The sequence below is a fragment of the Trachypithecus francoisi genome, unplaced genomic scaffold (genome assembly GCF_009764315.1).
Source record: "Trachypithecus francoisi isolate TF-2019V2 unplaced genomic scaffold, Tfra_2.0 Lachesis_group6, whole genome shotgun sequence".
NCBI lineage: Eukaryota > Metazoa > Chordata > Mammalia > Primates > Cercopithecidae > Trachypithecus > Trachypithecus francoisi.
The window spans coordinates 116,326,780-116,353,733 of NW_022681471.1; the positions used below are offsets into that span (position 1 = coordinate 116,326,780).

A 26,954-nucleotide genomic window follows, 5' to 3' on the forward strand; every position below is an offset into this window, starting at 1 on the left:
TCCCTCCCACAACACGTGGGGAATTATGGGAGCTATAATTCAAGATGAGATTTGTGCCCGGATAGAGTGATAACCCGACCCTAAGCTGGACTGAGCATGAGCCATGTTTTTTAAGTTAGAAATGCTGGTTTGGGGCTGGGTGTGGTGGTTCAAGCCTGTAATTCCAGCACTTTGGGAGGCAGAGGCAGGCGGATCACCTGAGGTCAGGAGTCCAAGACCAGCCTGGCCAACATGGCAAAACCCTGTCTCTACTAAAAATACAAAAATTAGCCGGGTGTGGTGGCACACGTCTGTAATCTCAGCTACTCAGGAGGCTGACACAAGAGAATCACTTGAACCTGGGAAGTGGAGGTTGCAGTGAGCTGAGATTACACCACTGCACTCCAGCCTAGGCAACAGAGCCAAAATTTGTCTCAAAAAAAAAAGAAAGAAAAAAAAGGAAATTCTTGGTTTTGCTCCAAAGCCCTGGTATTGTGGAAAGATCACTTGAGTTACAGTCAAAAGGACACCAACTTGTCTTTCAACTCCATTAATGTATCTGTTACTTTATCACTTAAAATCTCAAAGACTTTTTTTTAAAAGCCCATACACCTATAAGTTCCATTAAAAGTCTAACAACAATAGGTATTCACAAAGGGGAAAATGGAATGAGAGGCAATTTAATTTAACTAGAAAAAATAGAGGAAAAAAAAGAACAGTTTAATACAGTAAGATGAATAAAATGAAATCAAGTATATCAGTCAACTTACTAGAGGTGATCAAATTGAATTCACTCAAGACAAGACAGAGACTATCAGAGTTAAAAGTAAAAATCCAGGTATATGCTGCTCACAGGGAAAAATGCAAAAATAAAATGAGAAAAATTGCAAACAGTATGCCAAAAAGATATCAGAAAAATGCCAATAACAAGAAAGCAGGAAGAGCAGAGGTATGGAGAAAGTTGAAGTTCAAAACCCTAAACAGGATGAAGAAGAACTTGTGTATAATAAGAATGTACAATTAAGAATATACAATATTCATAAACTTATGTGCACTAAATAACAAACACTAAAATCATAAAGTGAAAAATATAGAAATACAAACACAATAAAAATAGACTTTCGCTTTTTTTCCGAGATGGAGTCTCTGTCTGTCACCCAGGCTGGAGTGCAGTGGTGCAATCTCAGCTCACTGCAACCTCTGCCTCCCAGGTTCAAGCAACCTTCAACCTTCCGAGTAGCTGAAACTACCGGCACCTGCCACCATGCCCAGCTAATTCTTGTATTTTTAGTAGAGATGGGGTTTCGCCGTGTTAGCCAGGCTGGTCTCGAACTCCTGACCTCAAGTAATCTGCCTGCCTTGGCCTCCCAAAGTGCTGGGATTACAAGTGTGAGCCATCGCGCCTGGCCAAAATACAGTTTTAGTAGGGTGTTTCAATTCACTTCTTTCAGAACTGGATATACCTAATAAGCAAAAAAGTCAGTAAGGGCATAGACAAAGTGATTGATACAACCAACAGTTTAGTGTAACAAGTACATAGAGATCCTTACATTCTTCAAATGGAAAATATACATTTTGTTTATATGTCCATGAAACATTTACAGAAATAGATCAGGTATGTGGCCACAGGGAAAATCTTATTAAAATTTTAAGGAATAATAAAAGTGAAAATTTAAAGTTTGAAATATTTTAAATGTGGAAAATAAGAAACACTCCCGGAAACTCCTTAGAATAAAGAGGAAATTAGGCCAGGCACGGTGCCTCACGTCTGTAATCCCAGCACTTTGGGAGGCTGAGGCGGGCAGATCACAAGGTCAGGAGATCGAGACCATCCTGGCTAACACGGTGAAACCCCATTTCTACTAAAAATACAAAAAATTAGCCAGGCAGGCCGGGCGCGGTGGCTCAAGCCTGTAATCCCAGCACTTTGGGAGGCCGAGACGGGCGGATCACGAGGTCAGGAGATCGAGACCATCTGGCTAACACGGCGAAACCCCATCTCTACTAAAAATACAAAAAACTAGCCGGGCGAGGTGGCGGGTGCCTGTAGTCCCAGCTACTCGGGAGGCTGAGGCAGAGTGAGAATGGCGTAAACCCGGGAGGCGGAGCTTGCAGTGAGCTGAGATCTGGCCACTGCACTCCAGTCCGGGCGACAGAGCGAGACTCCGCCTCAAAAAAAAAAAAAAAAAAATTAGCCAGGCATAGTGGCGGGCGCCTGTAGTCCCAGCTACTCAGGAGGCTGAGGCAGGAGAATGGCGTGAACATGGGAGATGGAGCTTGCAGTGAGCGAGATGGCGCCACTGCACCCAGCCTGGGCCAGAGTGTGAGACTCCGTCTCAAAAAAAAGAAAAGAAAAAAGGAATAAAGAGGAAATTAAAAGGGAAATTACTGTCTAGAAATTAATGAAAAGAACACTGCACACTAAAACTGACCACACGGGTGAAAGCAGGGCTTAAAGGAAAATGTATAGCCTTAAATGCTTCACTATTTTTAAAAATTTCTAAAAATTAATAACCTATACCAATCATAAGAAATTAGGGGAAAAAAACAGAAAAATAATAAACCAACAGAAATCAGAAGAGAATTTGTACAGATAAAAGCTGAAACAGGCCGGGCGCGGTGGCTCAAGCCTGTAATCTCAGCACTTTGGGAGGCCGAGACGGGTGGATCACGAGGTCAGGAGATCGAGACCATCCTGGCTAACACGGTGAAACCCCGTCTCTACTAAAAAATACAAAAAACTAGCCGGGCGAGGTGGCGGCGCCTGTAGTCCCAGCTACTCGGAGGCTGAGGCAGGAGAATGGCGTAAACCCGGGAGGCGGAGCTTGCAGTGAGCTGAGATCCGGCCACAGCACTCAGCCTGGGCGACAGAGCGAGACTCCGTCTCAAAAAAAAAAAAAAAAAAAAAAAAAAGCTGAAACAAGTGAAATAGAAAACGAATACCCTCCCCCCAAATAGCTCAAAGGATAATAAATGTAAAATTGGTACTTAGAAAAGACTAATGAGGCTGGGCCCCGTGGCTCACGCCTGTAATCCCAGCACTTTGGGAGGCCGAGGCGGGCAATCCCTTGAGGTCGGGAGTTCCAGACCAGCCTGACCAACATGGAGAAACCCCATCTGTACTAAAAACACAAAAAAATTAGCTGAGCGTGATGGCACATGCCTGTAATCCCAGCTACTCGGGAGCCTGAGCCAGGCTGAGGCAGGAGAATTGCTTGAACCTGGGAAGCGGAGGTTGCACTGAGCCGAGATCGCGCCACTGCACTCCAGCCTGGCAACAAGAGCAAAACTCTGTCTCAAAAAAAAAAAAAAAAAAAAAAAAACTAACGATAGAGACAAATCTCTTATAAGCCAGATCAAGAAAAAGAGAAAGAAAGCAGAAGTTCACAAGAGGAGGAGTCAGAAAGGTGACATAACTGCAAATTTTAAAAAATCCTAAGAAGCAGTAACAAGTAAATTTGAAAAAATTAGAGGAAATAGATGATTTCTTTGCACAATTGAAGTTACCAGGGCTGGGCGCGGTGGCTCAAGCCTGTAATCCCAGCTTTGGGAGGCCGAGACGGGCGGATCACGAGGTCAGGAGATCGAGCATCCTGGCTAATACGGTGAAACCTGTCTCTACTTAAAAAAAAAAAATACAAAAACTAGCCAGGCGAGGTGGCGGGCGCCTGTAGTCCCAGCTAATCGGGAGGCTGAGGCAGGAGAATGGCGTAACCCGGGAGGCGGAGCTTGCAGTGAGCCGAGATCCGGCCACTGCACTCCAACCTGGGTGGCAGAGCAAGACTCCGTCTCAAAAAAAAAAAAAAGCAGATTCAGATGCAATAGAGCTGGGACAGGGCCCTAACCTCTGCATTTCTAGCAAGCCCCAGGTGAGGCAGATATTGTTGGTTCATGGGCCACACTTTGAGTAGCAACAATTTCAACTATTCAGAAAGTAGGAAGAAAAGATACAAAGGTCACCAGTTTATTTTACAAAGCCAACCTTACTTAAATACCAAAATCAGACCATGGTAATTCCAACAATAATAACAGATCCTCAGCTTCAACTTCATGTATAAATATAGATGCAAAGTCTAAATAAAATATTAGCAAACAGACTTTGGCATTGAACAACAGAATTAGAAAGTTCTTCAACATGAAGAAACCTAGCAACATGACTCTTTGCATCAATGAACTAAAGGAGAAAACTGCCATCCTAAAAAGAAGCAGCTGAGGCACATTTTTTAATACTTCTTTTATTCGTTTTGGAAATGGGGTCTCACTATGTTGCCCAGGTTGGTCTCAAACTCCTGGGCTCAAGTGATCCTCCTGCCTCAGCCTCCCAAAGTGTTGGGATTACAGGCGTGAGCCACTGTGCCCAGCATCTGAGGCAAAATTCATCTGAGTAGAGTTTATTTGGGCCAAATATAAGGACTGCAACCCAGGACTGTAGACAAAAAGAGTGAAACGCTATAAAATATTTAAAGAGGTTTGTTCTGAGCCAAATATGAGTGGCCATGGCCTGAGGCACAGTCTCAAGAGGTCCTGAGAACATGTGCCCAAGGTGGCTGGGTTACAGCTTAGTTTTATATGTTTTCGGGAGACATAATACATCAATCAGTACATGTGAGATATACATTGGTTGGATCTGGAAGGGTGGGACAACTCTAAGTGGGGGCTTTCAAGTCACAGGTGGGTTCAAATATTTTCTCATTGGCAATTGGTTGAGAGTAAAATTATTATCTAAAGACCTGGTATCAGCCGGGCGCGGTGGCTCAAGCCTGTAATCCTAGCACTTTGGGAGGCCGAGACGGGCGGATCACAAGGTCAGGAGATCGAGACCATCCTGGCTAACACGGTGAAACCCCGTCTCTACTAAAAACAAAAACTAGCCGGGCGAGCGCCTGTAGTCCCAGCTACTTGGGACGCTGAGGCAGGAGAATGGCGTAAACCCGGGAGGCGGAGCTTGCAGTGAGCTGAGAGCTGGCCACTGCACTCCAGCTCGGGGGCAGAGCAAGATTCCGTCTCAAAAAAAAAAAAAAAAAAAAAAGACCTGGTATCAATAGAAAGGAGTGTCTGGGTTAAGATAAGGGATTGTAGAGACCAAGGTTGATAGGAAGTGTCACAGATGAATGTCCTTAGAGACAATAGATGGCAAATGTTTCCTATTCAGACCTTTAAAAGGTGCCAGACTCTCAGTTTATCTCTTCGGGATTGGGAGGGCCTGGAAGGGGAAGATCTAGTTATATTAATGGGGATTCTTTACAGATGCAAACTTCCCCCACCAAAGATGGCTTTGCAGGGCCATTTCAAAATATGGCAAAAAAAACATATTTTGGGGTAAGATATTTTAATTTTTTTAATGAAAACGATGTATTTGGGCACAAAAATGCAATACACAGTTAGAAACCATATTCTATCAATCATGACATCCTGTAATCTAAGAAACAGAAAATTTTGTTATTAAGAAATGCCAAGAGGAAAAAGAACTCTGTAAAGTCCTATTCAATTTACTTTCTTAGGGAAAAGGCTGTTTATTTGGCTCTTGTCACAGTTCTATCATGTCTACTCTTCTTGTAAGTTCAGCTTCGATGCTATCTAATTCTCGCTTTGCTGCTTCAATTTTCACTTGAGCAAGAGATGGATTCGGCATGAAGTCTAACTAGGACTCCAATTTTTTCTTCAAAGGTACAGTCTGTTGTTTTCATTTTGCCAGTTTCTCTGACAGTGCTACTAGGGACTGATGAGACAGAGAAGCATCTGCGCCTCTGGTTGAAAGTCGCTCCTCTGCTGCTTTGATTCCAAGTCTGAATTCCTCTGACTTTGGTTTTAGAAAGTCCATGTTCTGACGACGATGATCAACTTTGGCCCTTTCTGTAGACAGATGCAACTCTGCTTTCTTGAGATCCTCTTGTAGACATTTTTCTAACACTAAAGTTGCAGTTAGATTTTTCTTCAAGTTTTTCCATTCAATCTTGATTTCTTCACTTTTGGATTTGGTATGAAAGAGATCAGAGGTCAGATCATTCACTGTAGGGATAAAACTAGTTAGTGAGGCATCCTTTGTTTCACTTTTGGATTTGGTATGAAAGAGATCAGAGGTCAGATCATTCACTGTAGGGATAAAACTAGTTAGTGAGGCATCCTTTGTTTCAAGGGCTACAGCACTGCCAACCAAAGCATTCAGATACCTGGAACAGTGCTAGAGAGACTGGCAGGGGAAAAATTCGCACTCTCCGTGAGAAGGTCTTTGAGATACTTGGCTTCTGACTTGTATTCACTTGCTTTCTGCTTCAAGTCCTCTATTACCAGGTAGACATCTCTGTCGCAGACCCTGTTGCGTTCCGAAAGGTGATGTAAAATCTCTGTGGTCCGTGGGTTCACCTCATACTGTGGAATGGGATGATCTCCAAATATATATATATATTTTTTTTTATATATATATATTTTTTGAGACAGAGTCTCACTCTGTTGCCCAGGCTGGAGTGCAGTGGTGTGATCTCAGCTCAAAGCAACCTCCATCTCCTGGGTTCAAGCGATTCTCCTGCCTCAGCCTCCAAGTAGCTGGGATTACAGGCGCCCCTCACCACGCCTGGCTAATTTTTATATTTTTATTAGAGATGAGGTTTCACCATATCGGCCAGGCTGGTCTTGAACTCCTGACCTTGTGATCCACCTGCCTCAGCCTCCCAAAGTGCTGGGATTACAGGCGTGAACCACCAAGCCTGGCCCAAATATTTTTTCTAACCACGCAGCAACGTTTCTCTCTCCTCCAGCAGCTCCATAGCTGCTGCTCCCACCATTTCACTAGCAATATCTTCATTTTCTTCTCTGTCGGGTGGTGTTACGCCAGTCAGGTTGGAAAGTAACACGTTATACAGAGTTAAATAAAATTCAACTGATGAGATGTTAGGGTTTGTGATGTTATACGGTTTGTGATGTTATGGGGTAACTTCCCAGGTCCCTTAGACAGGAATTTGGGCAAGAGGGAAAAAAGGTTGGAGATTAGTCCTCAAGAGAATAGATTCAAGTTGCCCTGAATATACACTCTGGATTAGTGGCAGTTGCGAGTGGATGTTTAAAGGAAAGGAAGAGGCAGTTCCTGAGTTGTTTACCAAGAATTTACATTAAAATAACAAACTACTGACGGGCTACATACATTGTTCTTTGTATTATATAAATTCCAGGCCAGGCAGTGGCTCATGCCTGTAATCCCAACACTTTGGGAAGCCAAGGCAGGTGAATCGCTTGAGCCCAGGAGTTCAAGATCAGCCTGGGCAACAAGGGAGACCCCTGTCTCTACAAAAAATTAAAAAATTAGCTGGGCATGGTCGTGTGCTCTTGTGGTCCCAGCTACTCGGGAGGCTGAGGCAGGAGGATCGCTTGAGCCTGAGCGGTAGAGGCTGCAGTGAGCTGAGATGAAGCCACTGCACTCCAGCCTGGGTGAAAGAGAGAGACCCCATCTCAAAAAACAAACCAGGGCCAGGCGTGGTGGCTCACGCCTGTAATCCCAGCACTTTGGGAGGCCGAGGCGGGCAGATCACAAGGTCAGGAGATCGAGACCATCCTGGCTAACATGGTGAAAGCCCATGTCTACTAAAAATACAAAAAAAATTAGCCGGGTGTGGTGGCAGGCGCCTGTAGTCCCAGCTACTCGGGAGGCTGAAGCAGGAGAATGGTGTGAACCCGGGAGGCGGAGCTTGCAGTGAGCTGCGATGTGCCACTGCACTACAGCCTGGGCAACAGAGCGAGACTCCGTCTCAAAAAAAAGAAAAAACAAACCAACCCAATTTCTAGGAACAAGAAGGCAAAGGGTGAGACAGCTGGTTGGGAACAAAATGACTTTAAACAATTGACCCCAGGCATGGGGAGAGGGGGAGCAGGGAGGAATGAAAGTCCCATATTCATGTCTTTCTGGCCTACAGACCTCACATAGCCCAGACTGTTCTATTTTTCTTTTCTCAAAACCACATAATCATATTAATAGGTGCTAAAAGCAACCATTCCTAATCAAAACTTAAACAGGGCTAGATGGAAACTATGTAAACAAAACTAAGGATATTTACTAAAAACCAACAAGTGTTATTTTAAATGTCAAAACACTGGAAATATTTCATTAAAATCAAGAACAAGATTCTTGATGCTTACTAACATTATTATTTAACATTGTTTTAAGGCAGCGGTTCTCAACCCCAGATGCACATTAGAATCATCTGGGACACTTTTAAATATATGTATATATACACACCAATTAAATCTCTGAGTCTAAGGGCCTGCCATTGGAGGGTTTTTTTTGTTTGTTTGTTTGTTTTGTTTTTTTAAAGCTTCCTGGCTGATGCTAATGTGTAGTCCAGAATGAGAACCAGTCTTAGAGGTTTCAGCAAATGCAACATAAAAAGAAAATAAAGCAGCAGGCATCCTCACTGGGAAAGAAAGAGGGTTGTTAGATAAAATACAGAACACCCAGGTAAATTTGAATTTCAAATGAATCATGAATCACTTTTTAATATAAGTATGTGCCATACAGTACTTGGGACATACTTATATTAAAAAATTATTCCTTATTTATCTGAGATTCATATTTAGCTGGGCATTCTGTATTTTTGTTTGCTAAAGCTGGCAACCCTAAAAGAAGAGATATAAATGAATTCCATTTGCTGATGCTATAATTGTCTACCTTGAAAACCCAAGAGACCCCGTTACTGGCAGTGAATCCATATGGTTCTGCAGCAACCTCAATTCTTGGCTCCTCAGAAGAAATAATTCAACCGAGGGGCATAAGGCAGAAAAAGGGACCGAGGCAAGTTTCAGAGCAGGAGTGAGTTTATTAAAAAGCTTTAGAGCCAGCTGGGCGCAGTGACTGACGCCTGTAATCCCAGCACTTTGGGAGGCCAAGGTGGGCAGATCATTTGAGTCCAGGAGTTTGAGAGCAGCTTGGGCAACATGGCAGAACTCTGTCTCCACGAAAATACAAAAATTAGCTGGGTGTGGTAGTGTGTGCCTGTAATCTCAGCTACTCGAAAGGTTGAGGCACAAGAATTGCTTGAACCCAGGAGGCAGAGGCTGCAATGAGCCGAGATTTCACCAGTGCACTCCAACCTGGGCAACAGAGTGAGACCCTGTCTCAATAATAATAATAATAAAGGCTTTAGGGCAGGAATGAAAAGAAAGTAACGTACACTTGGAAGAGTGCCAAGGGCGCGTCTTGGCCGTCCAGTGCCTCATTTCACCTTGGACTTGGGGTTGTATATGCTGGCCTATTTCTCACATCTTGCATCCTTTTTCCCTTGATTCTTCCCTCAGCGGGGCTGCCCACATGTGCGGTGGCCTGCCAGCAATTGGGCGGTGAGCATGCGCAGTGTGTTTATTGGCGGTGTACGCATGCTCACCTGAGGCGTTCTTCCCTTTACCAATAGAATGCCCCCCGGAAGGTCATATACCACTTAAACTCCTCCATTTTTGCCCCTTAATGCACATGCTCCAGCCCACTCGCCCATTTCCTGAGCTCTTATAGGGAAGCTGCTGATCATCAGTTTCAGGTGTTTTTATCTATTGGGAAACTGCTTTTCCCTGGTGCTGGCTGTGACCAATTATTATTTTAGAGAGACAGTTAACCGACTGACCATCACCTGATGGTCACCTGACATCTGACATTCCTGGTGGTGGTTGGCGGGGAAGGGGAGGGGTGCTCTCTTGTCCTGTTTATGTCTGACTAACTACCTACTGTAACAATTCTATTAAAAAACTTTTAGAATAACAATATTTGGTAAGGAGACCGGATACCAGATACAACAGTAAATAGGCTTTTTTGAAGAAGTCCCTATGAGGCCATAGGGACAGGACTTGGCCCACGCCCACTAATGTATTTTTCCATGCATACTGACCAGACCTTGCAAGCTGTTTGAAGAAACTAAGATAAACGGCAACTCCCAGTAAATCTTAAGACTCCTTACCCGCTGATCGTAGGACCTTGAAAACCTGAAATAAGCAATACCCCAACATAAATCTCACTCAAAGGAGTTAACCCTATCACCCACATGTGCACAAGATCTTTACTAAACCTCCCGCCCAAGGAGGGGCTGATCTGCCATTTTCTGATCGTGTGATGTATGTGTTAGCATAACCCCTTACTACACCTGTGCTTCCTGAAGTCCACCCTGCACGTGTAGACACTCCCCTAAACTCATGAATTATATATATCGCCCTCCTTAAGACACCACAGTGCACTCTCCTCAGAGGCAGCTGGAGAAGTTTTTTCTTCTGCACTGTCTCCCTTATGCCCAACCTTTCTGGGCATGTCTTAATCAACCTTGTCTGGAAAAAGTTTGCCTGGCCTCATGTCTGTCTGTATTCCTTCCCTTCCCCTTTTCCTTCCCTTTCTCCTTCCCTTTCTCCTCTCCTTCCCTTTCTTCTCTCCTTCCCTTTCTCCTCTCCTTTCCTTTCCTTGTGTGATCTCGGCTCACTGCAACCTCCACCTCCTGGGTTCAAACGATTCTTCTGTCTCAGCCTCCCGGGTAGCTGGGATTATAGGCATGTGCTACTATGCCCAGCTAATTTTTGTATTTTTAGTAGAGACAGGGTTTCACCATGTTGGCCAGACTGATCTCGAACTCCTGACCTCAGGTGATCCACCCGCCTTGGCCTTCCAAAGTGCTGGGATTACAGGCATGAACCTCCATGCCCAGATAGGAAAGGAGACTTTATTCTTATAGAGTGTTATATAGCCTGCAGGCTGGCTATCCTACAGGCTGGGAAGTGTAACCTCCAGCAGACACTTCGAGGGAGTGGAGAACAAAGATTTATGCTGAACGGGTTACATCCCATGTTCACTTTGGGGTGGAGACTTAACATTTAAATGGATAACAATTAGGTCCTATCAAAACTGTAGTGATGGCTGGTAGAACAGAGGGTTGGGGGTTCACTTAGTGTTTGGTGGTGGGTGAGCTGCAATTGCATCAACATTGCTTATCTCAAAACCGTGCTTGTTTAGTTGCTAGAATAAAAAGGAAAAGAAAAATCCTTGTGGCAATTAGAACATAGTTGATTCCTTTTTTTTTTTTTTTTTTTACACAGAGTTGCGCTCTTGTTGCTCAGGCTGGAGTGCAATGGCTCGATCTCGGTTCACTGCAACCTCCGCCTCCAGGGTTCAAGCGATTCTCCTGCCTCAGCCTCCCAGTAGCTGGGATTACAGGCGCAGGCCACCACGCCCAGCGAATTTTTTTGTATTTTTAGTAGACACGGGGTTTCTCCATGTTGGTCAGGCTGGTCTCAAACTCCCAACCTCAGGTGATCCTCCCGCCTCGGCCTTCCAAAGTGCTGGGATTACAGGTGTGAGCCACCGCGCTGGCCCATAGTTGATTCTTTAAGTATAGGAGCGTGTGACTTAACCCTTGCCTGGCATGGCTTTAGGTCTTGTTTATAATTTGCTATCTTATTGCCACAGAGAGTCCCTTCCATCAATCTTATGACCTCTATCTCAGCATTAATTCTGGTTTGCTGTTGTGCCTAAACTGCAAAGGGAGATGGTATAACAAGATGTTTCCAACCTCCCATCTCTCATGGCAGGGAACACAGTTTTGAAGGTCTTTCTGGGGTGCCCTTGGCCAAGAGGGGTTCCACTCAGTTGGCTAGTGGGGGCATGGATTTTGAGTTCTCAATGGCAAAAGGTAACATGAACAAAGTCAACAGACAAACAATAGATATGGACAAAAATGTATAATACAATAAAGGGTTAATTTCTTTTTTTTTTTTTTTTTTTTTTTGAGATGGAATCTCTTTCTGTCACCCAGGCTGGACTGCAGTGGTACAATCTTGGCTTACTAGAATCTCCACCTCCCAGGTTCAAGCAATTCTCCTGCCTCAGCCTCCTGAGTAACTGGGATAACAGACACACACCACCATGCCCAGCTAATTGTTGTATTTTTAGTTGAGACGGGGTTTCACCATGTTGGCCAGAATGGTCTTGATCTCCTGATGTCGTGACCTACCCACCTCGGCCTCCCAAAGCGCTGGGATTACAGGCGTGAGCTGCTGTGCCTGGCCTAAAGGGTTAATTTCTACAGCATACAAAAATATCTTACAGGCCGGGCGCGGTGGCTCAAGCCTGTAATCCCAGCACTTTGGGAGGCCGAGATGGGCGGATCACGAGGTCAGGAGATCGAGACCATCCTGGCTAACACGGTGAAACCCCGTCTCTACTAAAATATACAAAAAATTAGCTGGGCGAGATGGCGGGCGCCTGTAGTCCCAGCTACTCGGGAGGCTGAGGCGAGAGAATGGCGTAAACCCGGGAGGCGGAGCTTGCAGTGAGCTGAGATCCGGCCACTGCACTCCAGCCTGGGCGACAGAGGGAGACTCCGTCTCAAAAAAAAAAAAAAAAAAAAAAAAAAAAAAAAAAAAAAAAAAAACTTACAAATGATGAGAAAAAGATGTATAGACCAAAAGAAAAAAATGAGCAAAAAATGTGAAGAACAAGTCCAAACACATGAAAAGGTGCTTAAATTGTCTAGTGGTCAGGGAATATATCATGCTAATGAGATACCATTTTATCCTCATGAGATTCACAAAACACAGAAAGAACCCTAACATCCAATGCTGGCAGAGATGAGGGAAAGGGGAATTTTCAGGCATTGCTGACAGTAATGGCATTGTCACAGGGTTTTGTTTTGTTTTGTTTTGTTTAAAAGCAAGCAACAGCATTACTTTAAAAGGCAATTACTATACTAACCAGCAATTTGACTTCCTGCAATCTGTTGATATGGTTTGGCTGTGTCCCCACTCAAATCTCATCTTGAATTATAGCTCCCACAATTCCCACATGTTGTGGGAGGAATTGAATCATGGGGGCGGGTCTTTCCATGCTGTTCTTGTGGTAGTGAACAAGTCTCACGAGATCTGATGGTTTAATAAAGGGGAGTCTCCCTGCCCAAGTTCTCTTCTCTTGTCTGCCACCTGTGAGATGTGCCTTTTGCCTTCTGCCATGATTGTGAGGCCTCACCAGTCACATGGAACTGTGACTCCATTAAACCTCTTTTTCCTTATAAATTACCCAGTCTCGGGTATGTCTTTATCAGCAGCGTGAAAATGGACTAATACATTATTCCATTAGTAGAGATAGATTAGTATCTCTACATAGGGATATATATACAATATTTATTGCATGGGGGCGGAGCAAGATGGCCGAATAGGAACAGCTCCAGTCTCCAACTCCCAGCGCGAGCGACACAGAAGACTGGTGATTTCTGCATTTTCAACTGAGGTACTGGGGTCATCTCTCTAGGGAGTGCCGGACAATCGGTGCGGGGCAGCTGCTGCAGCTGACCAGCGTGAGCTGAAGCAGGGCGAGGCATCGCCTCACCTGGAAGCGCAAGGGGGAAGGAAATCCTTTTCTAGCCAGGGGAACTGAGACACACAACACCTGGAAAATCGGGTAACTCCCACCCCAATACTGCGCTTTAAGGAAACAGGCACACCAGGAGAATATATCCCACCTGGCCGGGAGGGTCTCACGCCCACGGAGCCTCCCTCACTGCTAACACAGCCGTCTGCGGCGATCTATCCGCAAGGCAGCAGCGAGGCTGGGGGAGGGGCGCCCGCCATTGCTGAGGCTTAAGTAGGTAAACAAAGCCACTGGGAAGCTCGAACTGGGTGGAGCTCACAGCAGCTCAAGGAAGCCTGCCTGTCTCTGTAGACTCTACCTCTGCGGACAGCGCACAGCTGCAGTCCATTAGGGAAAGAGCGGGGGCGCTGCAGACCCGAACGACTCTGTCTGACAGCTTTGGGGAGAGCCGTGGATCTCTAACGCGGAGGTTGAGATCTGAGAACGGACAGACTGCCTGCTCAGGTGGGTCCCTGACCCCTGAGTAGCCTAGCTGGGAGACATCCCCCACTAGGGGCAGTCTGATACCCACACCTCACAGGGTGGCATCACCCCTGAGAGGAAACTTCCAAAGAAAGAATCAGACAGGTACACTCGCTGTTCAGCAATATTCTGTCTTCGGCAACCTCTGCTGCTGATACCCAGGCAAACAGGGTCTGGAGTGGACCTCAAGCAATCTCTAACAGACCAACAGACAGTCCTTCTGACTGTCAGACGGAAAACTATCAAACAGGAAGGACACCTATACCAAAACCCCATCAGTACGTCACCATCATCAAAGTCCAGAGACAGATAAAACCACAAAGATGGGGAAGAAGCAGGGCAGAAAAGCTGGAAATTCAAAAAATAAGAGGCATCCCCCTGCAAAGGAGCGCAGCCCATCGCCAGCAACGGATCAAAGCTGGTCAGAGAATGACTTTGACGAGAGAGAGAAGAAGGCTTCAGTCCATCAAACCTCTCAGAGCTAAAGGAGGAGGAATTAATACCCAGCGCAAAGAAACTAAAAATCTTGAAAAAAAAGTGGAAGAATGACAGCTAGACTAATTAATGCAGAGAAGATCATAAACGAAATGACAGAGATGAAAACCATGACACGAGAAATACGTGACAAATGCACAAGCTTCAGTAACCGACTCGATCAACTGAAGAAAGAGTATCAGCGATTGAGGATCAAATGAATGAAATGAAGCGAGAAGAGAAACCAAAAGAAAAAAGAAGAAAAAGAAATGAACAAAGCCTGCAAGAAGTATGGGATTATGTAAAAAGACCAAATCTACGTCTGATTGGGGTGCCTGAAAGTGAGGGGGAAAATGGAACCAAGTTGGAAAACACTCTTCAGGATATCATCCAGGAGAACTTCCCCAACCTAGTAGGGCAGGCCAACATTCAAATTCAGGAAATACAGAGAACGCCACAAAGATACTCCTCCAGAAGAGCAACTCCAAGACACATAATTGCCAGATTCACCAAAGTTGAAATGAAGGAAAAAATCTTAAGGGCAGCCAGAGAGAAAGGTCGGGTTACCCACAAAGGGAAGCCCATCAGACTAACAGCAGACCTCTCGGCAGAAACTCTACAAGCCAGAAGAGAGTGGGGGCCAATATTCAACGTTCTTAAAGAAAAGAATTTTCAACCCAGAATTTCATATCCAGCCAAACTAAGCTTCATCAGTGAAGGAGAAATAAAATCCTTTACAGATAAGCAAATGCTTAGAGATTTTGTCACCACCAGGCCTGCCTTACAAGAGACCCTGAAGGAAGCCCTAAACATGGAAAGGAACAACCGGTACCAGCCATTGCAAAAACATGCCAAAATGTAAAGACCATCGAGGCTAGGAAGAAACTGCATCAACTAACGAGCAAAATAACCAGTTAATATCATAATGACAGGATCAAGTTCACACATAACAATATTAACCTTAAATGTCAATGGACTAAATGCTCCAATTAAAAGACACAGACTGGCAAACTGGATAAAGAGTCAAGACCCATCAGTCTGCTGTATTCAGGAGACCCATCTCACATGCAGAGACATACATAGGCTCAAAATAAAGGGATGGAGGAAGATCTACCAAGCAAATGGAGAACAAAAAAAAGCAGGGGTTGCAATCCTAGTCTCTGATAAAACAGACTTTAAACCATCAAAGATCAAAAGAGACAAAGAAGGCCATTACATAATGGTAAAGGGATCAATTCAACAGGAAGAGCTAACTCTCCTAAATATATATGCACCCAATACAGGAGCACCCAGATTCATAAAGCAAGTCCTTAGAGACCTACAAAGAGACTTAGACTCCCATACAATAATAATGGGAGACTTCAACACTCCACTGTCAACATTAGACAGATCAACGAGACAGAAAGTTAACAAGGATATCCAGGAATTGAACTCATCTCTGCACCAAGCGGACCTAATAGACATCTATAGAACTCTCCACCCCAAATCAACAGAATATACATTCTTCTCAGCACCACATCGCACTTATTCCAAAATTGACCACATAATTGGAAGTAAAGCACTCCTCAGCAAATGTACAAGAACAGAAATTATAACAAACTGTCTCTCAGACCACAGTGCAATCAAACTAGAACTCAGGACTAAGAAACTCAATCCAAACCGCTCAACTACATGGAAACTGAACAACCTGCTCCTGAATGACTACTGGGTACATAACGAAATGAAAGCAGAAATAAAGATGTTCTTTGAAACCAATGAGAACAAAGATACAACATACCAGAATCTCTGGGACACATTTAAAGCAGTGTGTAGAGGGAAATTTATAGCACTAAATGCCCACAAGAGAAAGCAGGAAAGATCTAAAATTGACACTCTACATCACAATTAAAAGAACTAGAGAGGCAAGAGCAAACACATTCAAAAGCTAGCAGAAGGCAAGAAATAACTAAGATCAGAGCAGAACTGAAGGAGATAGAGACACAAAAAACCCTCCAAAAATCAATGAATCCAGGAGTTGGTTTTTGAAAAGATAAACAATTGACAGACGCTAGCTAGACTAATAAAGAAGAAAAGAGAGAAGAATCAAATAGACGCAATAAAAAATGATAAAGGGGATATCACCACCGACCCCACAGAAATACAAACAACCATCAGAGAATACTATAAATGCCTCTACGCAAATCAACTAGAAAATCTAGAAGAAATGGATAATTTCCTGGACACTTACACTCCAAGACTAAACCAGGAAGAAGTTGAATCCCTGAATAGACCAATAGCAGGCTCTGAAATTGAGGCAACAATTAATAGCCTACCACCAAAAAAAGTCCAGGACCAGATGGATTCACAGCTGAATTCTACCAGAGGTACAAGGAGGAGCTGGTACCATTCCTTCTGAAACTATTCAATCAATAGAAAAAGAGGGAATCCTCCCTAACTCTTTTTATGAGGCCAACATCATCCTGATACCAAAGCCTGGCAGAGACACAACAAAAAAAGAGAATTTTAGACCAATATCCTGATGAACATCGATGCAAAAATCCTCAATAAAATACTGGCAAACGGATTCAGCAGCACATCAAAAAGCTTATCCACCATGATCAAGTGGGCTTCATCCCTGGGATGCAAGGCTGGTTCAACATTCGCAAATCAATAAACGTAATCCAGCATATAAACAGAACCAAAGACAAAACACATGATTATCTCAATAGATGCAGAAAAGGCTTTTGACAAAATTCAACAGCCCTTATGCTAAAAACGCTCAATAAATTTGGTATTGATGGAACGTACCTCAAAATAATAAGAGCTATTTATGACAAACCCACAGCTAATATCATACTGAATGGGCAAAAACTGGAAAAATTCCCTTTGAAAACTGGCACAAGACAGGGATGCCCTCTCTCACCACTCCTATTCAACATAGTGTTGGAAGTTCTGGCTAGGGCAATCAGGCAAGAGAAAGAAATCAAGGGTATCCAGTTAGGAAAAGAAGAAGTCAAATTGTCCCTGTTTGCAGATGACATGATTGTATATTTAGAAAAACCCATCGTCTCAGCCCAAAATCTCCTTAAGCTGATAAGCAACTTCAGCAAAGTCTCAGGATACAAAATTAATGTGCAAAAATCACAAGCATTCTTATACACCAGTAACAGACAAGCAGAGAGCCAAATCAGGAATGAACTTCCATTCACAATTGCTTCAAAGAGAATAAAATACCTAGGAATCCAGCTTACAAGGGATGTAAAGGACCTCTTCAAGGAGAACTACAAACCACTGCTCAGTGAAATCAAAGAGGACACAAACAAATGGAAGAACATACCATGCTCATGGATAGGAAGAATCAATATCGTGAAAATGGCCATACTGCCCAAGGTGATTTATAGATTCAATGCCATCCCCATCAAGCTACCAATGACTTTCTTCACAGAATTGGAAAAAACTGCTTTAAAGTTCATATGGAACCAAAAAAGAGCCCGCATTGCCAAGACAATCCTAAGTCAAAAGGACAAAGCTGGAGGCGTCACGCTACCTGACTTCAAACTATACTACAAGGCTACAGTAACCAAAACAGCATGGTACTGGTACCACAACAGAGATATAGACCAATGGAACAGAACAGAGTCCTCAGAAATAATACCACACATCTACAGCCATCTGATCTTTGACAAACCTGAGAGAAACAAGAAATGGGGAAAGGATTCCCTATTTAATAAATGGTGCTGGGAAAATTGGCTAGCCATAAGTAGAAAGCTGAAACTGGATCCTTTCCTTACCCCTTATACGAAAATTAATTCAAGATGGATTAGAGACTTAAATGTTAGACCTAATACCATAAAAACCCTAGAAGAAAATTAGGTAGTACCATTCAGGACATAGGCATGGGCAAGGACTTCATGTCTAAAACACCAAAAGCAACGGCAGCAAAAGCAAAATTGACACATGGGATCTAATTAAACTAAAGAGCTTTTGCACAGCTAAAGAAACTACCATCAGAGTGAACAGGCAACCTACAGAATGGGAAAAATTTTTGCAACCTACTCATCTGACAAAGGGCTAATATCCAGAATCTACAAAGAACTCAAACAAATATACAAGAAAAAAACAAACAACCCCATCAAAAAGTGGGGAAAGGATATGAACAGACATTTCTCAAAAGAAGACATCCATACAGCCAACAGACACATGAAAAAATGCTCATCATCACTGCCATCAGAGAAATGCAAATCAAAACCACAATGAGATACCATCTCACACCAGTTAGAATGGCAATCATTAAGAAGTCAGGAAACAACAGGTGTGGAGAGGATGTGGAGAAATAGGAACACTTTTACACTGTTGGTGGGATTGTAAACTAGTTCAACCATTATGGAAAACAGTATGGCGATTCCTCAAGGATCTAGAACTAGATGTACCATATGACCCAGCCATCCCACTACTGGGTATATACCCAAAGGATTATAAATTACTCTACTACAAAGACACATGCACACGTATGTTTATTGCGGCACTATTCACAATAGCAAAGACTTGGAATCAACCAAATGTCCATCTGTGACAGACTGGATTAAGAAAATGTGGCACATATACACCATGGAATACTATGCAGCCATAAAAAAGGATGAGTTTGCGTCCTTTGTAGGGACATGGATGCAGCTGGAAACATCATTCTTAGCAAACTATCACAAGAAGAGAAACCAAACACCGCATGTTCTCACTCATAGGTGGGAACTGAACAATGAGATCACTTTGACTCGGGAAGGGGAACATCACACACTGGGGCCTATCATGGGAGGGGGGAGGAGAGAGGGATTGCATTGGGGAGTTATACATGATATAAACGTCATGCACATGTACCCTAGAACTTAAAGTATAATAAAAAATAAAAAATAAAAAAAAAACAATATTTATTGCAGCTTTGCTTTAGTGGTCAAGAACAGAAAACAAAGTAAACACCTAATAAAAGTAGGATGTCTGAATAAAGGGTGGTCCTCCATTGCAAGGAATACTATACAGTCATTAAAAAGAACCAATTAATGACCAAAAATGTTCATGGCAACACTAGCCATAATAACCCCAATGCCTATTAGAAGGCGAATAGATCAATAAGTTTTGGTATAGTCACACAATGGGATAGTATACCGCAACCAGAATGAACAAGCCACAACTACATGCAACAACATTATAAATGTCAAGAATATAATGTGCAAAAAAGTATGTACTGAATGTTTCTTTTACATAAGGCACAAAACAGACTAAAGAAATCGATGCTGTTACAAGTCAGGAGGATGGATACCCTTGAGGAGGTGGGAGGTCAACAGGAGGAGGCATGTTAGGAGAGGTAGCAGTTCTCGGGCACTGGTAATATTTTGTGTCTTGATCTGGGTGCTGGTTACGTGGGTGTATTCACTGTGGAAACTCATCAAGCAGTACATTCATGATTCGTGTATTCAGAAACACCGGATTTAACAATTGTAATAACTTGCAGGGATTCAGCTAGGTATTGATCGTTGGTTAAGAAAAACAGAATGTAGAAAATCATGTATAATATAATCCCATTTTCATACAGCATACAATAAAACCACCCTGATTATGTATTCCTGGGGGTGTAAATACATGTATATATGAAGATATATGTAAGTCTCTATAGATTTATATGCAGACGGATAAAAACATGGAAGGCTGGCAAGGCGCAGTGGCTCATGCCTGTAAGGAGTCCATGAGAGGCCAAGGCAGGTGGATCACCTGAGGTCAGGAGTTGGAGAGCAGCCTGGTCAACATGGCAAAACCCCATCTCTACTAAAAATGCAAAAATTAGCTAGAGATGGTAGTAGGCGCCTGTAATCGCAGCTATTTGGGAGACTGAGGCAGGAGAGTTGCTTGAACCCAGGAGGCAGAGGTTGCAGTGAGCTGAGATCAAGCCATTGCACTCCAACCTGGGCGACAGAGCAAGACTCTCTCTCTCTCTCTCTCTCCATATATAGATATAGATATAGATATAGATATAGATATAGATATAGAGTCAGGCCTCTGAGCCAAGCCAAGCCATCGCATCCCCTGTGACTTGCACGTATACGCCCAGATGGCCTGAAGTAACTGAAGTATCACAAAAGAAGTGCAAATGCCCTGCCTCGCCTAACCTATGACATTCCACCACAAAAGAAGTGAAAATGGCTGGTCCTTGCCTTAAGCGATGATATTATCTTGTGAAATTCGTTTTCCTGGCTTATCCTGGCTCAAAAAGCTCCCCCACTGAGCACCTTGTGACCCCCACTCCTGCCCGCCAGAGAACAACCTCCCTTTGACTATAATTTTCCTTTACCTACCCAGATCCTATAAAACGGCCCCACCCTTATCTCCCTTCGCTGACTCTTTTCGGACTCAGCCCAACTGCACCCAGGTGATTAAAAAGCTTTATCGCTCACACAAAGCCTGTTTGGTGGTCTCTTCACATGGGCGCGCATGACATATATAAAGGTCTATTAAGGTCTTTCTGGGGTGCCCTTGGCCAAGAGGGGTCCACTCAGTTGGTTAGTGGGGGTATGGATTTTATTTTGAGTTCTCAATGGCAAAAGGTGAAACAAGTGAAATAGAAAACAAATATATATAGATATATAGATATAGATATAGAAGGCCATATAGCAGGTTAAAATGGCTTCCCTGGTGAGGGAGAAGGCAGGATGAGGGCCACGCTGATGTTGGGGGAGGAAAAGGATAAAGGAAAATAATATGCCCTTGTTTAAAAATGACAACAACAATAGCAAAGTATAGGCCAGGTACGGTGGCACGTGCCTGTAATCCCAGCTACTTGGGAGGCTAAGGCAGGAGGATCGTTTGAGTCCAGGAGTTCAAGGCCAGCCTGGGCAACATAGCCAGACCCCCACCTCAAAAAATACATATATGATCCCGTCTATGTAAAAAAAAGATACAGAAATTTAGAAATAAGTCCTACAAAGGTTTAAAAATTGAGACTCAGGAAATGATTTGTGTTGCATGACTCAAGCACATGGCATATTATGAACATTTGGTCATTGGGAAAAAATATGAAGCCTAAAGATTATTAACAAACAGCAAAGAATACAAAAAGTCTACTTATCAACTGCTAGCAAATATGGTAGACTCAGACAACCTGAAAATTCTTTTACTATAATCACTTAGAAATACTAGGTAAAATGTAACATATTTATTTTAAATGTAGAGCTAGGCCCACAAATAATAAAATCAAATCCCCAGGTGCCAGAAACAAAGAAGGAAATGAAGCTGCAGAAGGGTGAGTGCCTGAGTTAATGGGGGGCCATTGTCTGCAGAGCCTGGGAGTTTGGGAATGAACGCCCACACAGCGGCAGGAAATGAGACTTGGGGCTCTGGGAGCTAGGGAATTGCCCGGAGAGCTTTGCCTACAGCCGAGACCCTCAAATAACTATTCTATAAATGAAGGATTTAAAAACAAGAGGGACCACAGGACACAGGGCTTTTGGTGGGAAAATAATAAAAGCTCTCTGAGAAGTCAAAACCACAAGACCACAATTCACATTGCTTTTACTCTACCCACATAGTTCAGAAACTCCAGACTAAGAAGTACCGTGAGAATTATTCATCAAGCAGTGATACTCCTGGGGCACAAGGAAGAAGCAAACAAAAAACTTCTTTGAATTGAAGCTCCTACCACATCCCAAATATCATGGAATGTTCACACACACACACAAAAATCCTGCTAATGATGAGTTCACAGTAAAATATTACAAAGCCCATTGGTGACTAATCCAACTCAATCAACAGTCTGCACACAGTACAAACATACAATTATACCTCCAGAAACTCCAAATGCACACAGATAACCAAAGAGATTATTTTAAAAATACATATAAAGTAACTGAAGACTAGAAAAGACACGATCAAATCCTAATAGAACTGAACTCTATGGAAAAAGGACAAGAAGAATTGAAGAAATATCAAATAGAACAGTGACCTCACCATGTATCAGGGAGTACGTTTTTTAAACAAGATTATAGGGATAATAATAAATTCTTCACTGAAAGACATTAAAGAAGACTAAAATGATTGAAAAAATGTACCATTTCACGGATAGGAAGACTCAATATAGCAAAGGTGGCAACTTTCTCCAGATTAGCCTGTACATTTAATGCAGTTCCCATCAAAATCCAACAGATGATTTTACAGAATTCACAAACTGATGCTAAAATCTATACAAAGGTCTAAAGGGCCAAAAAAAATGTTAAAGAATAAAGATAACGGGGGTGGGGCTCATACTACCAGATATCAAGACTATTATAGACATGCACGGTGGCTCATGCCTATAATCCCAGCACTTTGGGAGGCTGAGGCAGGAAGACCACTTGAGCCCAGGAGTTTAAGGCCAGCCTGGGCAACATTGTGAGACCTTGTCTCTACAAATAATAAAAAAGTTAGCCGGGTGTGGTGGCGTGTGCCTATAGTCCTAGCTACTTGAGAGGCTGAGGCGGGAGGACTGCTTGAGCCTAGAAGGGCCGAGGCTGCAGTGAGCCATGATCATGCCACTGCACTCCAGCCGGATGACAGAGTGAGACCCCATCTTAAAAAAAAAAAAAAAAAGACCATTATCAGACACGGAGTTAAAGAAGGAAGCGGTTTATTTGGCCAGGGGCATCGGCAAGACTTCTGTCTCAAGAGCCGACCTCCCTGAGTGAGCAATTCCTGTCCCTTTTAAGGGCTCACAACTCTAGAAGGGTGTGTGTGAGAGGGTTGTGATCGATTGAGCAAGCAGGGGGTGTGACTGAGGGCTGCATGCACCAGCAATTAGATCAGAAGAAAATAGGATAGGGATTTTCACAGTGCTTTTCTATACAATGTCTGTAATCTATAGATAACATAATTGATTAGGTCAGGGGTCAATCTTTAACTACCAGGCCCAGGGCGTGGCGTCGGGCTGTGTGCTTGTGGATTTCATTTCTGCCTTTTAGTTTTTACTTTTTCTTTCTTTGGAGGCAGAAACTGGGCATAAGACAATATGAGAGGTGGTTTCCTCCCTTAATATTAGCAAGAAGATAGTCAAAGAGACCAATGGATCACAAGGCCTAAAAACAGACCCATGTGGATATGAGCTTACTGTATGGCAGAGGGGGCCTTTCAAACGAGTGGGAAAGAATGAACTGTTCAATAAACTGTGCTCCCACATCATACCTTAAAATAATTTCTAGTGGATGAATGAGCTAAATGCTCTTGAAAAGCAAAATTTTTAAAAAACCTTTGGAGAATACAGTTGATTCTCATTATTCACAATAGCTGTGTTCTATAAACCCACTGTAAACACGGAATTAGCAAATACTGAACCATTGCTCTTAAGGGAAATACAGGGTAGGGTTCCTTGAGCCTCTGGTCACGACATTTTCATCAACCTATCAATCCAGAACCTTGTTTTGTGTGTGTTTCTGTTGAAAGACATCTCATTTAATTGTATTGCTGATCCTGAACACTAAACTCCTGGCCAACAGGGCCATCCCTCATGCTTGAAGGAAGCTTCTCTGACACGCGTTTTCTCTGTAAGGCACAGCACAGCTTCCTTGCGCTTGGGAGTGTCAGCAACACTTCCATCTATGCTTGGGAGCCATTTTAAACAGCAAAGTCACCCACAAAAAGCACAAAAATGTGAAAAATGTGGCACTAAATATGCCTCAAGAAGGACACTTGATTACAGTCTGACAGCTGAGACAAGAAGGCAGAGTGTCACCTTGTTCCACCTCATCTGGGAATGTGAGTGACTCAGATTTTTTCACTACCTTTGCATGTGGTCACTGAAGATACTGATTTTGGCAAGTAGGCAAATTTGCAAATACAAAATCTATGAATAATGAGGATCAACTGTATCTTTCTGATATTTCCAGGAGTGAAAAGGATTTGTTTGTGGACAAGACACAAAAAGCACAAATTATAAAGAGAAAGACTGACAAACAGGACAAATAACAATTTAAAACTTCTGCTTGAAAATGGATGCCAGGTGGCCGGGCGCGGTGGCTCAAGCCTGTAATCCCAGCACTTTGGGAGGCCGAGACGGGCGGATCACGAGGTCAGGAGATAGAGACCATCCTGGCTAACACGGTGAAACCTCGTCTCTACTAAAAAAAAATACAAAAAAGCTAGCCGGGCGAGGTGGCGGGCGTCTGTAGTCCCAGCTACTCGGGAGGCTGAGGCAGGAGAATGGCGTAAACCTGGGAGGCGGAGCTTGCAGTGAGCTGAGATCTGGCCACTGCACTCCAGCCCGGGTGACAGACCGAGACTCCGTCTCAAAAAAAAAAAAAAAAAAAAAAAAAAAAGAAAATGGATGCCAGAAAGAAAGTGGAAAATCAAGTCACAGACTAGAAGAAGACATCTGCTTCACAAATAAAGAACAAAGTATTGGTATCAAGAAGCGTTTTTAAAGTTGTTAGAAATCAATAAGAAAAATACAACCAGCCATTAGAAAAATGAGAAAAGGCTGGCCAGGTGCGGTGGCTCACTCCTGTAATCCCAGCACTTTGGGAGGCCGAGGTCAGATCACCTGAGGTCAGGAGTTTGAGGCCAACATGGTGAAACCATGTCTCTACTAAAAATACAAAAATTAGCCAGGCGTGGTGGTGGGTGCCTGTAATCTCAACTGCTCGGGAGGCTGAGGCAGGAGAATCGCTGGAACCTGGGAGCGGAGGTTGCAGTGAGCCAAGATTGCGACACTACACTCCAGCCTGAGCAACAAGAATGAGACTCCATCTCAAAAACAAAAACAAACAAAAACCAAGTGGTCATTTAGTTACTATATCAAATCAAGAATATTTTATCATTAGTGCAGATTACTTATATGGGGGACTGGCAATAAGTAACATTAGAACATCTGAGAAATGTTTCTAGATTTGTATCTCAATGTGTCTCCATTCTGTAAGTGATAGACCTCTTCACTTCAAAAAGAGAGTGGCAAGAGATGAGATTGAATGGCGAGGAAGGCACCTTCTCCAACCACACTAAGGGGTTTGAGTTTAATGCTGAAGACAACAGGAAGCCAGTGAGGAAGCTGAAGAAAGGAAGGTTAATCTTCAAAGTAGAAAGTGTAGAAGAAACCCAATAAAAAAGAAATGGAAGCTAAAGAGAGAGGGTCGGACAAGAGAATGAAAACGTATGCCCATACACATACTTGCACTTGAATGTTCTTTGCGACAGTTTTTATAACAGTCAAAAAGCGGAAACAGGCCGGGCGCGGTGGCTCACGCCTGTAATCCCAGCACTTTGAGAGGCCGAGGCAAGCGGATCACTTGAGGTCAGGAGTTCAAGACCAGCCTGGCCAACAGGGTGAAACCCCATCTCTACTAAAAATACAAAAAAAATTAGCCGGGCGTGGTGGCACATGCCTGTAATCCCAGCTACTTGGGAGGTTGATGCAGAGAATCATTTGAACCCGGGTGGTGGAGGTTGCAGTGAGCAGAGATCGTGCCACTGCACTCCAGCCTGGGCGACAGAGCAAATATAATGTTCATCAACTGATAAGTGAATAAACAAAATGTGCTTTATCCATACAGTGCTATACTAGTCCAATAAAAAGGAATGACTATGAATACGTGCTATGATACAGATGAACTTCAAAAACGTTATGCTCGGTGAAAAAAACCAGACACAAGAGACCACATATTGTGTGATTCCATTTATGTGAGTTATCCAGAAAAGACAAATCTATAGGCAGAAAGTAGGTTCGTGGTTGCTTGGAGAATGGATGGGGTGGGGCAGGGTGTGAGAGCAGTAGGAGGGTTAACTACAAGTGTGCATGAGGGATCCTATTGATCTGATGAAAGTGTTCTCACACTGATTTATGGTGATGGTTTCATAACTTAGAAAATTTACTAAAACATTATTGAATTGTACACTTGAAAAGGGTGAATTATAGGATCCAAACTATCCCTCAGTAAAGTTATTTTGAGAGAGAAACAGAGAATAGAAAAAAGCACCTAATCGGCTTAAGAGAGCTTGCGGGGCCAGCTGAGATGGAGAACGTGCCTGGGCATGAGACTCTGCCTGGCTTCTGGTCCGCAGGCCTCCTCTGTTCCCAATGCTCAGGCCTCCAGGCTCTTCCTGCCCAGGAACAGCTTTCAGGCAGGGCCACTTGGAGTGCTGAGCTGATGGTGGGTCAAGTGGGCTTGACTTTTCATCCTGCTCTCACTGTGTATCCTTCCTCTAGCTAGACCTTGGCCTTGAGACCTGCTTGCCCCTGTTCTTACCTAAGAGGATCTAGCATTGCTTTTGACAGCCCCATTCAGTGACCTGAGCCCAGAGGCTCCTTACTCCAGCCCCACCACCACCACTGCTGACCACCGAGCGGGTCCAACTAACACCTGCCTGCCCCGCCTCAGCTACTGGCCCTTCTGATGGGCACTGAGAGAGATGGTGGCCCATAATAAGAGTAGGCTATGGTGGTCAACCTCGGGCAAGGTACTTAACCTTGCTGATCTTCATATTCCTCATGGGTAGAACAAAGAGGATAATGGCATCTCTCTTATGGGATAAAATGAGATCATTCATGTAAACTGCCAAATACAGCAGCCAACACATAGTAGGTACATACAGTGTGTCTGGTTCAATGCTTGGGTTCCTTTCTGCTTGGGTTGAGAGACCTCAGTCTCTCTGGGTGCTGGAATGTGACACAGGTCACCAA

General features: G+C 43.5%; 1 pseudogene; it reads right to left on the bottom strand.

The window, feature by feature from the left end:
- Nucleotides 1-5,491: 5,491 nt before the first annotated feature.
- On the bottom strand, nucleotides 5,492-26,555 carry LOC117077827 (annotated as a pseudogene).
- Between the last annotated feature and the right edge of the window lie 399 nt (nucleotides 26,556-26,954).